Here is a 12,744-nt window from a genome sequence, read left to right on the forward strand (position 1 = left end):
AAGTGGCCCAGCATCTCAATGCAAAGCTGAATTAGTCGCCAAGATAGATAGGAATATAGCCAAATTGTGAAATCCAAGTCAGCTGCATGCTTTGTGTAGTTGCTAGTCAGCACACATGCTTGTGTGTGTTTGGATTGCTAAAACCTAGCACGAAATAACAGCTCAATTATTCCTACAGGGACAGGGAAAAATTATAATGCTCCAAACAGGGATGAATAGTTTGGTATTAAGTGGTTTAAATCTAGCAATCATTTGCGTCGCAAAAAAAAATCTAGCAATCATTAAGGTAGTACTAACAGGATCAGCATGCATGCTTTTCATGTTAGTGCACAGGCGGCAGGCTTACTACTTACCTATACTCAAAGAAAGACGACACATGCCGACTTGCCGGACTGAAAGAAAAGAAATCATACTGCCATTGAAGAGCTTGCATAGTTGGTGGCGCAGGGATGCAGAGGCAGAGCTACGTCATCAGCACGTCACCCGGGCAGCGGGTCCCATGGAAGCCTCCTATGTATGACGCGTGGGACCCACTCACAGGGAGTTAGGTAGCCCACGTGTATCCCTGCGGCTGCCTCCATCCAGCAGCGCCACCGCTGCCCCAGCAGCCAGTATCAAGTGGAAGGGAGGTTAGCAACTCACAAACAACACTGACACGGGTACGGTGCCCGCTATCTGTGGGTAGCCTTTTCCTGCCAAAGATGTTGTCCTTTACCAATTGGTCCGCCGCTTTCTTAGCAAGGCGGTATGTACAGAAAGATCCAACATCCTCAGTGTCGCCATCGTAAATTGCTGTCATAGTGGTAAATTTCTGCCAAACCTGTTCCTTTCCCCTCTTACAACTGCAGACTGACCATGGAGGGTAACTTGAAATGATGATTGACAAGCCACTTTTTGACGAAGCAGTTTGCCGGAATGGATATAGAATGGATGGGTGAAAGGGGGCACATGGAACCTGAGTCTGAGTGGCTTCATTTCCAAGTGATGCTCCCTCTGTACTTTCCCAGAACTCCACTGAAGTCTCTGCAACTTTTTGGTGGGAATGCGCGGCAATTGATAGTAGAAATTGTCAAGAGGCATGGCTGTGACGCCTGCATGACATGAGGAGGAAGGCAGCCATCACAGACGGATTCATGTGGCAGCAGCACTAAGAAGATCCACTATAGGGGCGGCAGGACACCTGCATGGTCCATCTGTGCTGCAAATTTTACAAAGCAGTTGATGATAAGTCCACAGTCCAATTTGCCCTTCGACATTACTTTCTTACATTCACATCTATATGACAGCACCCTAAGCTTCACGAAGAAATCAAGCTGTCAAAATCTAGTGAAAGATATCAGCAGGTCATGTTGTATGTGAAATGACAAGAAGTTGAACCTAGACTTTACTTTTCATATGACTGCAGCATGATACAGAGTATAGTTCATGTACCACTCAACTCCCATGGTACAGTACCCAAACCTCAACCTCAACCTCAACCTCAAGTCGATTGCGTAAGACACTGCTGGAGAATGTCATATTGGTACCAGCACGTTAGTGCCGGTCCAATAGGAGCCGGCACTAACGTGCATGTACAGTACAAGGCGGGCACGTTAGTGCCGGCTAGCAACACCAGCCGGCACTAACGTGCCATCCCCCAACGGTTCACTCGCATGCCACAACGGTCATAAGACACGTTAGTGCCGGCTGGAAAGTCTAGCCGGCACTAACTTGGTCAATTACAAGTTAGTGCCGGCTGGTAGTTCTAGCCGGCACTAAAAGTCCACACTTAGTGCCGGCTAGAACCACCAGCCGGCACTAAATTGCTCAGGCACTCCTTCTTCCCCAGCCCGACCATTTCATTTGGCCGAGCTCCTCCTCTCTCTCATGGCGTGTTAGAGGGGAGGTGCTGCCCATTTCCCTCCAAATTTGTGAGGATTTCACCCATCCAAGTGCACCAAAGGTTAGTAGCTTCTTCCACCCTTCTTTCACGGTGTTTATTCTTTGTTTCATGCTTTCTAGATAAAGAAAATAGTGATTTTAAGGTTGAGGAAAAATGAGCATAATTTTCCGATTTGTTCATTAATTTGAGCAAAATAGAATCGATTTGTTACTTTTTAGATAAGGTTTTCTAGATAGTTTGACTATGACACATTTAGAGTAATTTTTTTGAATTATTTCACGGGGACATGTGTACATGTTATAATGCAAAATTTTAAGAATTTTAAGGATGAGGGAAAATGAGCATGATTTATTAATTTGTTCATTAATTTGAGCAAGGTAGAATTTATTTGTTGCTTTTTAGAGAATGATTACTATATAGTTTGACTATCACACATTTAGAATGATTTTTTTGAATTATTTTATGGTGACATGTGTATATGTTATTGTGCCAATTTATTTTGATATTTAGTTTAAATTTACTAGATATGTGGCCTATGACACACTTACATTTTTTTTGAATTACTTCATAGTAACCTGTTTTTAGGGATAATGAGCATGATTTTTTTAATTTGTACAGATGGACCGGCAATGGATGCACGGAAGCCGGAGCACCTCGGCATGGATTCAGGGTTTAGATTCTTTTCTCAAGGCGGCAATGGCAAATAGATCGCCAAAGGGTTTAATGTGTTGTCCATGCAGTGTTTGCGAAAATAAAAAGGAATTCCGAAAAAGAGATACTCTATGGAATCACCTGGCCTTGAATGGATTCATGAGTAACTATACCCTTTGGACCAAGCACGGCGAAGTTGGAGTTATGATGGAAGATAATGAAGAAGATGACGATGGTGATAACAATCTTCCAGATTGGGCATGGGTTCATGAAGCAGGTGGCTTTCAAGATGAACCAATGGACGAGGGTGAAGCAAATGTTGCACAAGAGGAGCCACCTGACGAGCTAGGTCAGGCGTTGCTTGATGCACATAAAGACAGTGAGACTATGAAGGAGGCATTAAAATTTGAGAAGATGTTGGAGGATCACAAAAAGCCGTTGTTCCCTTGTTGCAAACCGGAGCAGAAGAAGTTGGGTACCACGCTGGAGATGCTGAAATGGAAGGCAACTAATGGTGTCACCGATAAGGGATTTGGTGAGCTATTAAAGATTGTAAAGAACATGCTTCCTGAAGGTAATGAACTGCCGTCAACAACATACGAAGCTAAAAAGATGGTTTGCCCTCTTGGATTGGACGTGCAAAAGATTCACGCATGTCCTAACGACTGCATCCTGTATCGCGGCGAATACGAGAATTTGGAAGCTTGTCCTGTTTGCAGCGCATTGCGGTATAAGATCAGGCGAGATGATCCAGGTGATGTTGATGGGCAGCTGGTAAAGAAGAGAGTTCCCGCAAAGTTGGTGTGGTACTTCCCTATAATACCACGTCTGAAACGCTTTTTCAAAAATAAGGATAACGCTAAGTTGATGCGGTGGCACAAAGAAGATCGTAAGGAGGATCACATGATCAGACACCCAGCAGATGGGTCCCAGTGGAGAAATCTTAACCGAGAGTATCCTCAATTTGACAACGACCCAAGGAATATAAGATTTGCTCTAAGTGCGGATGGAATGAATCCGTATGGTGAGTTTGGCAGCGCTCATAGTACATGGCCCGTGACCCTATGTATGTTCAACCTTCCTCCTTGGTTGTGCCTGAAGCGTAAGTTCATCATGATGACGGTGCTTATAGAAGGGCCAAAAGAACCTGGCAACGACATTGATGTGTTCCTGCAACCCTTGATGGATGATCTCTTACTACTCTGGAAAGAAGAAGGTGTACGTGTGTGGGATGAGTATAAACAGGAGTCCTTCAACCTCCGAGCTTTGCTTTTTGTATGCATCAATGATTGGCCTGCACTTGCAAAACTTTCGGGACAGTCAAACATGGGATACATGGCCTGCACCCACTGTTATGATGAGACCGATAGCATTTATTTGAAACACTGTAAGAAGTGCGTATACATGGGCCATCGCCGATTCCTTCCTACCGATCACCCCCTAAGAACCGAAGGGAAGCATTTCAAAGGAGAACCCGAAACTCGTCCTAAGCCTCTGTTCCGTAATGGAAAGCGTGTATTCTCGATGATCAAGAATGTGAAGGTAGTATTTGGAAAGGGTCCCGGTAGCCAACCTGTTCCCAAGGATGACCAGGGACATGTTCCAATGTGGAAGAAGAAGTCTATATTGTGGAACCTACCTTATTGGCAAGTCTTACAAGTTCGCAACGCAATTGATGTGATGCATCTGTCGAAGAATCTTTGCGTGAACCTACTAGGCTTTCTGGGAGTGTATGGTAAGTCAAAAGACACTTTGGAAGCAAGGCGCGACATGCAGCAGCTAGCTGGGCGACAAGGCTTGCAACCCGAGAAGAGAGACAAAGGATGCCACTATTTAAAACCTGCTAGCTATAATCTGAGCAAAGAGGAGAAGGAAAGTATGTTCGATTGCTTGAACAGTATCAAGGTCCCGTCTGGGTACTCCTCAAATATACAAGGCATAATAAATGTGAAAGAGAAGAAATTCCAAAATTTGAAGTCCCATGACTGCCACGTCCTGATGACACAATTACTTCCGGTTATACTGAGGGGTGTTCTACCGGAAAATGTGAGATTGGCAGTTGTAAAGCTTTGTGCGTTCATGAATGAAATTTCGCAAAAAGTAATTAATCCAAATAATCTAATAAAGCTGCAGAAAGACATTGTCGAATGTCTTGTCAGCTTCGAGATGGTCTTCCCACCTTCCTTCTTCAACATTATGACACACCTTCTAGTTCATATTGTGACAGAAATAACTATCCTGGGTCCTGTTTTTCTACACAATATGTTCCCTTTCGAGAGGTTCATGGCCGTATTGAAGAAGTACGTGCGTAAACGTTCTCGCCCAGAAGGATGCATTGCTAAGGGCTATGGAACAGAGGAGGTCATTGAGTTTTGTGTTGACTATCTTCCTGATCTCAATCCGATTGGGCTCCCTGTGTCACACCATGAGGGGCGACTAAAGGGAAAAGGCACACTAGGAAAGAAATGTAATGTGAACATCCCTTGTAGTGAATTCAGCCAAGCGAACTTCACGGTTCTTCAGAATTCATCCAAGGTGGCTCCATATATTGACGAGCACATGAATATTATACTGTCTGAAAATCCACAGAAGAATCTTGCTTGGATTACACGCCAACATATAAAAACTTTTGACGGCTGGTTCAGACGAAAATTATTGGGCAAAAACACAGTTGATCAAGAACTTCAATGGCTTGCTAGGGGACCATCAATCACCGTGCAGCAATACCAAGGGTACGAAATCAATGGGTATACATTTTACACGAGAGCTCAAGACAAAAAAAGCACCAACCAAAATAGTGGTGTCCGTATGTGTATAGTAAACAGTAATGGAGAAAAGAACAATTACTATGGTGTCATAGATGAGATATGGGAACTTGAATATGGACCCATAGTTGTCCCTCTGTTTCGTTGCGAATGGGTGGTTGGAGGAGGCGTAACGAAGGACCGGTATGGGATGACCATAGTTGACTTTAAAAAGATTGGATATAAAGATGAACCATTCGTTCTAGCCAAGGATGTGACACAAGTGTTCTATGTGAAGGATATGTCGAGCAAACCGAAGAAAAAGTCGGATAAGACGCCTGAAGCAGACAAGGCTGGAAATGAGCCGAAACGGCACATAGTTCTTCCAGGAAAAAGAAAAGTTATTGGAGTTGATGATATTTCGGACAATTCGGAAGATTATGACCAGATTGATGACCTTCCTCCATTCTCAGTTGACGTTGACCCCAGCATCCTCTTATCCAAAGAGGACATGCCTTACTTACGCCGTGATCACGCGCAAGGCACTTTCGTCAAAAAGAAGATCATCAATGTTGCAGTAGATAATGATAATGAGTAGTAGTTTTATATAAATTATATATTGTATTTTCTCATTAAGTGATGTAATGTAACACATCGTGTCGTATTTATCTCAATTCTCGATACTATTCATGCAATTAGAACACAATATCATCTTCAGATAATATTATATTTTTGCATGGTATAAATATTATTTACTTTCACTAATTTTGCATTACTAGAAGCGTTGAAACATTAAATTACAAATAAATAATCAAGTAATTTGCGAATTGATTACATCATTGTATAAGCTATTACTGAAAAGTTTTTTGAATATTTTTGCATGGATAAAAATGAAATATTTTCGATTTATTATGAATAACAGAAGCATATATACATATAAACCGTATAAACTACACATAATTGATAATGCAAGCATATTCATTCATTTACTTCAATTACTATTTATTGTGTAGATATAATTAACAATATACTTAAAAAATCAAGACATCAATTTTTGTTTTGTTAATCTAATTATTAAGCCTATTACGAATAAATTTATTAATATTAAAGATTTTGTGTAAAAGAGAATTGGGGCGGGCAAAATTTGGTTCGCGCCAGGTGGGACAGGTTAGTGCCGGCTGGTAATTCTAGCCGGCACTAACGTACGAACATTAGTGCCGGCTAGAATTACCAGCCGGCACTAACATGGCCAGATGACGTCACAGATGGCATGTTAGTGCCGGCTGGTATTGTTAGCCGGCACTAACCGAGCACTCCCCCCATAAATCCCTTCTCTCCCACACTTCACAAAATTCAGATCGACGTTCGCCGCCGCCCCCGTCCCCGGCCGTCCCTCCCCCGCGTGCGCCGCCGCGCGTCGTCGTCGACCTCCCCGGCCCGGCACGCCGTGCCGGCCGCGCAGCACTCGCGTCCCCCGCCGCGCCAGCGCGAGCTCGTCCCCCGGTGCCGCCCCGACGCCGCCCTGCCCCAGCCCGCGCGCTGCCCCGACCTCGTCGTCCTCGGCCGCGCCACTGCGCGCCTCGTCGTCGTCGCCGCCTGGTGCCTCGCCGGCGCAACCTCGTCCCGGGGCCGCCCCGACGCCGCCCCAACGCCCTGCGCTTCACCGGAAACGGCGCCGGCCTCCTCTTCGCCCAATCCCAGGTAAAGCTCTTGCTTCTTGTCTCATAAATATTTTCTAAAATTTGAGTGAACAGATTAGAGGAATATGCATTCCTTAATTCAGTGCAAATACAAAAACAGTCATCACTATACTGTTTTTTTAGACAAACAATCACTTGCACGGTTCCAAGAAAATTCAAAAGATGGTTTAGTGTGCCAACAGAAATGGATGAGAGGGAGGAATCCAATTGCTCAATTATTTCACTGGCTGTTTTCCATTCCCGTAGCCTGTTGCAGAGCATCAAAGGTCTCACTAGTTAAACTAGCAACAGTAGTAACCTCTCAAAAGAAATAGAACATCAAAGATGCATGAAAACAAGACAAAAGCATGACATGATCTAGATGATAATAGCTAAAGGTGCAGACTGCAGAGGCTCACTTTCTATAACTGCAAATGCTCAACAAGTCCAAAAAAAAGGAGATGCCACTGAATTACTGAACTACATTTGAACAGAGTAAGCAAACAAACAGACCTGATAGCCTCAAGCATCAGTTTGTGAATTAAAAAAATTTGATCTAACAGAAATAAGAGAGATCTCACCTACCACAAGGTTTTATCCTGCTATCTCAAGTGGTATCATAATAAATACAATTGTAATACAAAAGTTCATCTGCATAATACTATTTAATGTGGCAGAAACTAGAGATGGTGGATAAACATACATGCTGCATGAAGCTATTATCTCAAAATAAGCCTTTTGGTTCAACGGTATCTGTTTTTGCTTCATGAATTTCATCAACTGTAGGACCCTTTCAGGTTGGCTTCCATTATTCAATGCTTCCATGAGGGATGAACATACAATGTGCATACCATGTGAATGTATCAGGGGCAACATTAGATGATTGCATAATTTCAAAGTAAGCTTATTGGTGTAAAGTATATTTTTTGTGACACATGCGGCCCAGCTTAGGCCTTTTACAGTAGTGTTTGGATAATAGCCATGTACAAAGCAAGTGCGGTACTACGAAGATAACCTGCAAAAAAAAAAATTTGTTTGTTTTCAAATATCAAATCATTTCTACTCAACCATAAAGACTAACACATTGTCGCTACTACAATTACCAAACCTGTGTGTCCCACTACGAAGTTGCTGGAGCCCCAAATTAAAGTCACATGGATAGCTGCCCAAACCAAATGAGTGAGGCGGCACTTGGAAAAAAACTGTCTCCTTTTGTCAGTACGATAAAAGGAGAACTTTTACTACCCTGCCAATTTGCTTAATGAGGATGCAATGTCTTTTGTTAAGATTATTACCCCTCTTCGAAGATTTCGCCAAAAGATTTTCATTTTTGCGGAGCTTTTAGTTTCTAGAGATGTTTGTTAATGTTTGGGATCTTATCATGGATTAAGGCTAGTAGTGTGTGTTGACATCCAAAATTAGTCCGACTCAAAATTAGATCAAGAAATATATATAGAGAATATCTTAATCCATGGTTTATAAATGAGGAAAATTATTCTTCCGAGAAAAATAATGCACTCTCTTTGTTTTTTATGCTCGGGGCTTATGCACTCTCTTTGTTTTTTATTGTTTCAGGCAGTGGAAATGGATCCTACGGACAACCAAGACGAGTTAATGCACGAGCTCATTCGTGGTAGTACTGGGCACATAGCTCCAGAGTTTGATGAGGACGAGAACGATGGCAGCCAATTTTTAAACTTGCATTATCATGGCGACGAGGAGCAAGATATTAGTGGGGAGGAAGAAGGAAATGTCGAGGAAGCCGAGGTATAAAAGTTTAGTGATTCTTTCAGGCATCAGGATAAACGTTTTGTCAATATATATGTTAGGAGCAAGATATGTTAGGTAACTATTTGTGTTATGTTGCTAGCTTTGTTGATGATTTCAGTCCTTGTGTAAGGAGTCGTGCTCCAGCTATAAATTCTTATGAATGTTTCAGTCAATAAGTTACCTAATATCATGATAATTTTCGATCTGGAACCCTTGCTTGCGGGTTATGAAGGTTACGCATACCTGCCGCGACGTCCACTAGTTGCTAGCAACCCGCTTGATAAATTTGCGATTCTTTCAGGCATCAGGATCGACGAAGCCTAAACGGAAACGTGGCTCTAAGAGGAAGATGGTAGGATGTACGACCATCACGGATATCAACGAAGCAACCGGCGAGCCACTAGCCCCTGGTCAAATTAAGACAACATTTGTAAATCAATTGGGATATCTTGTTAGGGAAAGCGTCCCCATAAAGTATAAGCTTTGGAAGAAAAATAAAGTCTCTGATCGACCTGAAGATATCGTGCCAGATTCAGAGAAAGATTTGTTATGGAAAGAGGTGTCGTTGCACTTCAACTTTCCCCCAGGCAAAGCTGACAAAGTAAAGGGATGGGCATTTAAGAAGATGGCAATTCAGTTCGCCTCGTTCAAGAAAAAATTGGTCGCAAACTTTGTCAACAAGGGCCTCACACCAGATTTTGATAAAGTCTGGAAGAAGCAACGAGAGTGGTGGAATGAATTCGTGAATTACAAGCACAGTGCTGATAGCATGGCAGCCTCGATTCAAGGCAAAATGAATGCTAGCAAAAAGACAAACTTCCATAGACTTGGGCCTGGAGGTTATAAGGTTGCTGTTCCGAAATGGGAAAAGATGGAAAATAATTTAATTGTAAAAGGAATCGTACCGCAGACCTTGAGTTGGCCCAAACGAGCAAGGTATTACTTCTATGCTCATGGAGGCACACTAGACCCCGACACTGGAATGTTTGTGACTAGCGACGTACTAAGAGAGGCTGCCCAAAGACTCGACGACGCAATGAGGCGTACGGAAGAAGGAACCTTCCAGCCCAACAGAGAGAATGACGAGCTGACTTACGCTCTTGGGAATGCGGAACACACTAGACGGACCCGAGGCATGGGCGTAGTTCCATGGAAATATGGCTTTTCCGGAGATCTCGAAACCTACCGAAGCCGATGCAGAAGCAAGGCAGTAGTGACAGAGAAGATCCGTAGCCTAGAAAATCGGATAATGTCACTTGAGGCAACAGTTGGGCAACGCTCGGACCAACCAGCTGCCAATGTGGAGGTTAGCCCCCCTTCTCAGCGTCGTAGCAGTGTTGCTTCCACAGAGCACCCTAATTTGGGTGCCGACAGGCCGAGGGACCCCATTGACGACATCACCGTTAGGACCCAATGTGAGCTTCTAGTTCTTTATGGGAAAAAGCTCAAAGTTTGTGCTGAGGGTTATGTGGAAGTCCAAGAAGAGGGCGGGACAATACATTGCCAGCCGATTCCTGAAGGATTCGCCAGAGTCTTTGTTGACCGAATTACTGAAGAACGCTGGGAAGACATGGACCTCCCGATCCCTATAGGTCCTGAAGAAACAGAACTACAACATGCCGTACACACATGGATCGCGTGGCCAAAGCGCGACATAAGATTGGTGCAAGCAGCCACAGATTCTGCTCGGTGCTCAAGGCAAAGATCACCAATGCTAGATGACAGGAATCCTAGTGTTGGCCCACCTTCTCCACCGCCTGCACGGGACCCCAGCATGGATCCGCCATCACCAGCCGCACAGGATCCGCCATCACCAGCCGCACAAAGCGAGCCAATTCCGGCATCATCACCAGCCGCACAACAGAATCAGAGTCAGCGACAGAAGGCATACACGGTACCTTCGGTCCAACCATCTCATAAGCAGCAAAGAAAGAAGAAAGCGAAGGCTACAGAAGAGGAAGAGGCAGAAGAATCGTTTCAAACCTTCTTGCTAAAGCGCAAGCTACTGAGGGAGGCTGCGAACAAGAAGCCGGAAATAGATCCGGTTGCAAAGGCACACTTCATTAAACACTTCATTAAAGATCCCACCAAGGAGAAAGAAAGGGAGTCGGATTATGATCGTCAGATCAGAAAGTGCTACAGCAACCCCAAGAATCGGCGGCTTAATGCAAAGACCGTTCCCCAGCTCGGAGAGCAGTCCAAACAATCGATCCCTCCGTTGATAGTGCCGCGTGAAGAATGTCCCGATGAATCAAGAGATCCATTGACCATGGCTGGGATGATATTGCAAACTGATCTAACAAGGGCTCAATTGCTTGGGGAGGCCCTACAGAATGCACGCGGCAAGAAAAAGTTTGTACTTGGTGAACCTTTGATATGGCCAGAGTTGCTACCATTCCTACCAACGAGAATGGCCGAGTTACACAAATGGTATGCCGTGCAATCTAAAGCTAATGAATTAGAGATGTTCCCAGCTCGGATTAAAGATGAGCATTTCTGGCGGGGGGGAGATAATGTATATATCGAGTTTGCAGCACTTTACGATTTATACCATCAAGATGCCCTTCACAAGTCCCTCATGAGTGTATGGTGCATGTAAGTATTGTCTCTCGTTTCATTATTTTTAGCCTTGTGTGTTGACTGATCCCCGTTTTTCTTGTGTCCCGTAGGTCAAAAATTCAAATTTGCCGAAAGAAGAACTTCCATAACGTCGGGTTCTTCGACCCCGATATTATACACGAGAAATCGTTAGCGCAAAATTCTAGAGACATAGTCAATGTTATATACAGGGGGTTGCGTAAAAATAGCATGTGTCCCTTCATTCTCTTGCCATACAACCATCAGTGAGTCGTTCTTTGTTAGCCTCTTTTTTTCAATCCCTTCATATTAATAATACTATTTAATAACTATTATGATCAACATTAATTGGTTATGCGTATGTATATGCACAGCTTTCATTGGATATTGCTTTGTATTCGGATTGAGGAGCACAAAGTCTTGGTGTACGACTCGTTAAGGCAAGATATATCAAAGTACCAAGATATCATCGAAGTGGTAAATACTGCATGGAGTCGCTACCTCCACAAACACATAGGCTTGCCCATAGGTGAAATCGAGCCTCTTCATTGGGTGACTGATTTTCCGGTATGAATATACTCTCACTACTAATGTCATTCGCAATAAACATCAGAAAAATTCTATATCGTAACCCACATTTGTCCATAGTGTTGGAGACAGGGCCAAGGAAACAACTTATGTGGATACTACGTATGCGAGTGGATCAACTCTTTTGCAAGTGAAAAAGGGCAAATGACAGTGGAGGCATTCAATGTACGTGAGCACAATCACATCTGCTCATTATTTTAATTCATTATTTTTTATTCTCATGTTTTTATCGAAAAATGTGACAGCGTTGGTGGATGAAAGAAGAACTCATTGAAATCGCTCGGATCAGGGCAATTCAAGAAGCTATATGCGGATTTCTACTCGATGAAGTCATAAATCCTAAGGGCGAATTTCATGGCGATCTCCGTCTAAGCGTCGCCCAAGAAGATCCGACGACGAGAAAGTTGATACGTTACTATAGTTGATGTGCTTAATAATTTGCAATATCTCATGTACTTTTGAACTCCTAAGTGTTCCATACATGACAAATATATATATATATATAAATAATGTTAGTGTAATATGCTGTTCTAATAATACTGTGCAATGCAAATAGTACGACTATGCAGTCACATACGGTAGAAATACGCATAGCCATACGTATAAAAACGAAAAGAAAAGAAACATAAAGAAGAAAAAACATTTAGTGCCGGCTAGTTATATCAGCCGGCACTAACGTTGCAGTGAGGAGTCGGGCGGGGTCGGGCACGTTAGTGCCGGCTGGTATTTCGGACCGGCACTAACACGCGCGCGTTAGTGCCGGTCAGAGTGGCCGGCACTAACGTCTGTCACGTTAGTGCCGGCCATTTAGTGCCGGCCACAGGGACCGGCACTAATACGCCCTGTGACCGGC

At 43.6% G+C, this 12,744-nt stretch overlaps 1 long non-coding RNA gene across 1 annotated transcript; it reads right to left on the minus strand.

Moving 5' to 3' along the window:
- Window positions 1-7,018: 7,018 nt before the first annotated feature.
- LOC120683480 lies at window positions 7,019-9,019 on the minus strand. The gene is made up of 3 exons (XR_005678808.1): window positions 8,970-9,019; window positions 7,660-7,971; window positions 7,019-7,224 (listed from the first exon to the last, which is right to left on the minus strand). It is a non-coding gene; the product is annotated as an uncharacterized LOC120683480 (long non-coding RNA).
- Window positions 9,020-12,744: the final 3,725 nt, after the last annotated feature.

This window comes from Panicum virgatum, chromosome 7N (genome assembly GCF_016808335.1).
Source record: "Panicum virgatum strain AP13 chromosome 7N, P.virgatum_v5, whole genome shotgun sequence".
Classification (NCBI taxonomy): Eukaryota; Viridiplantae; Streptophyta; class Magnoliopsida; order Poales; family Poaceae; genus Panicum; species Panicum virgatum.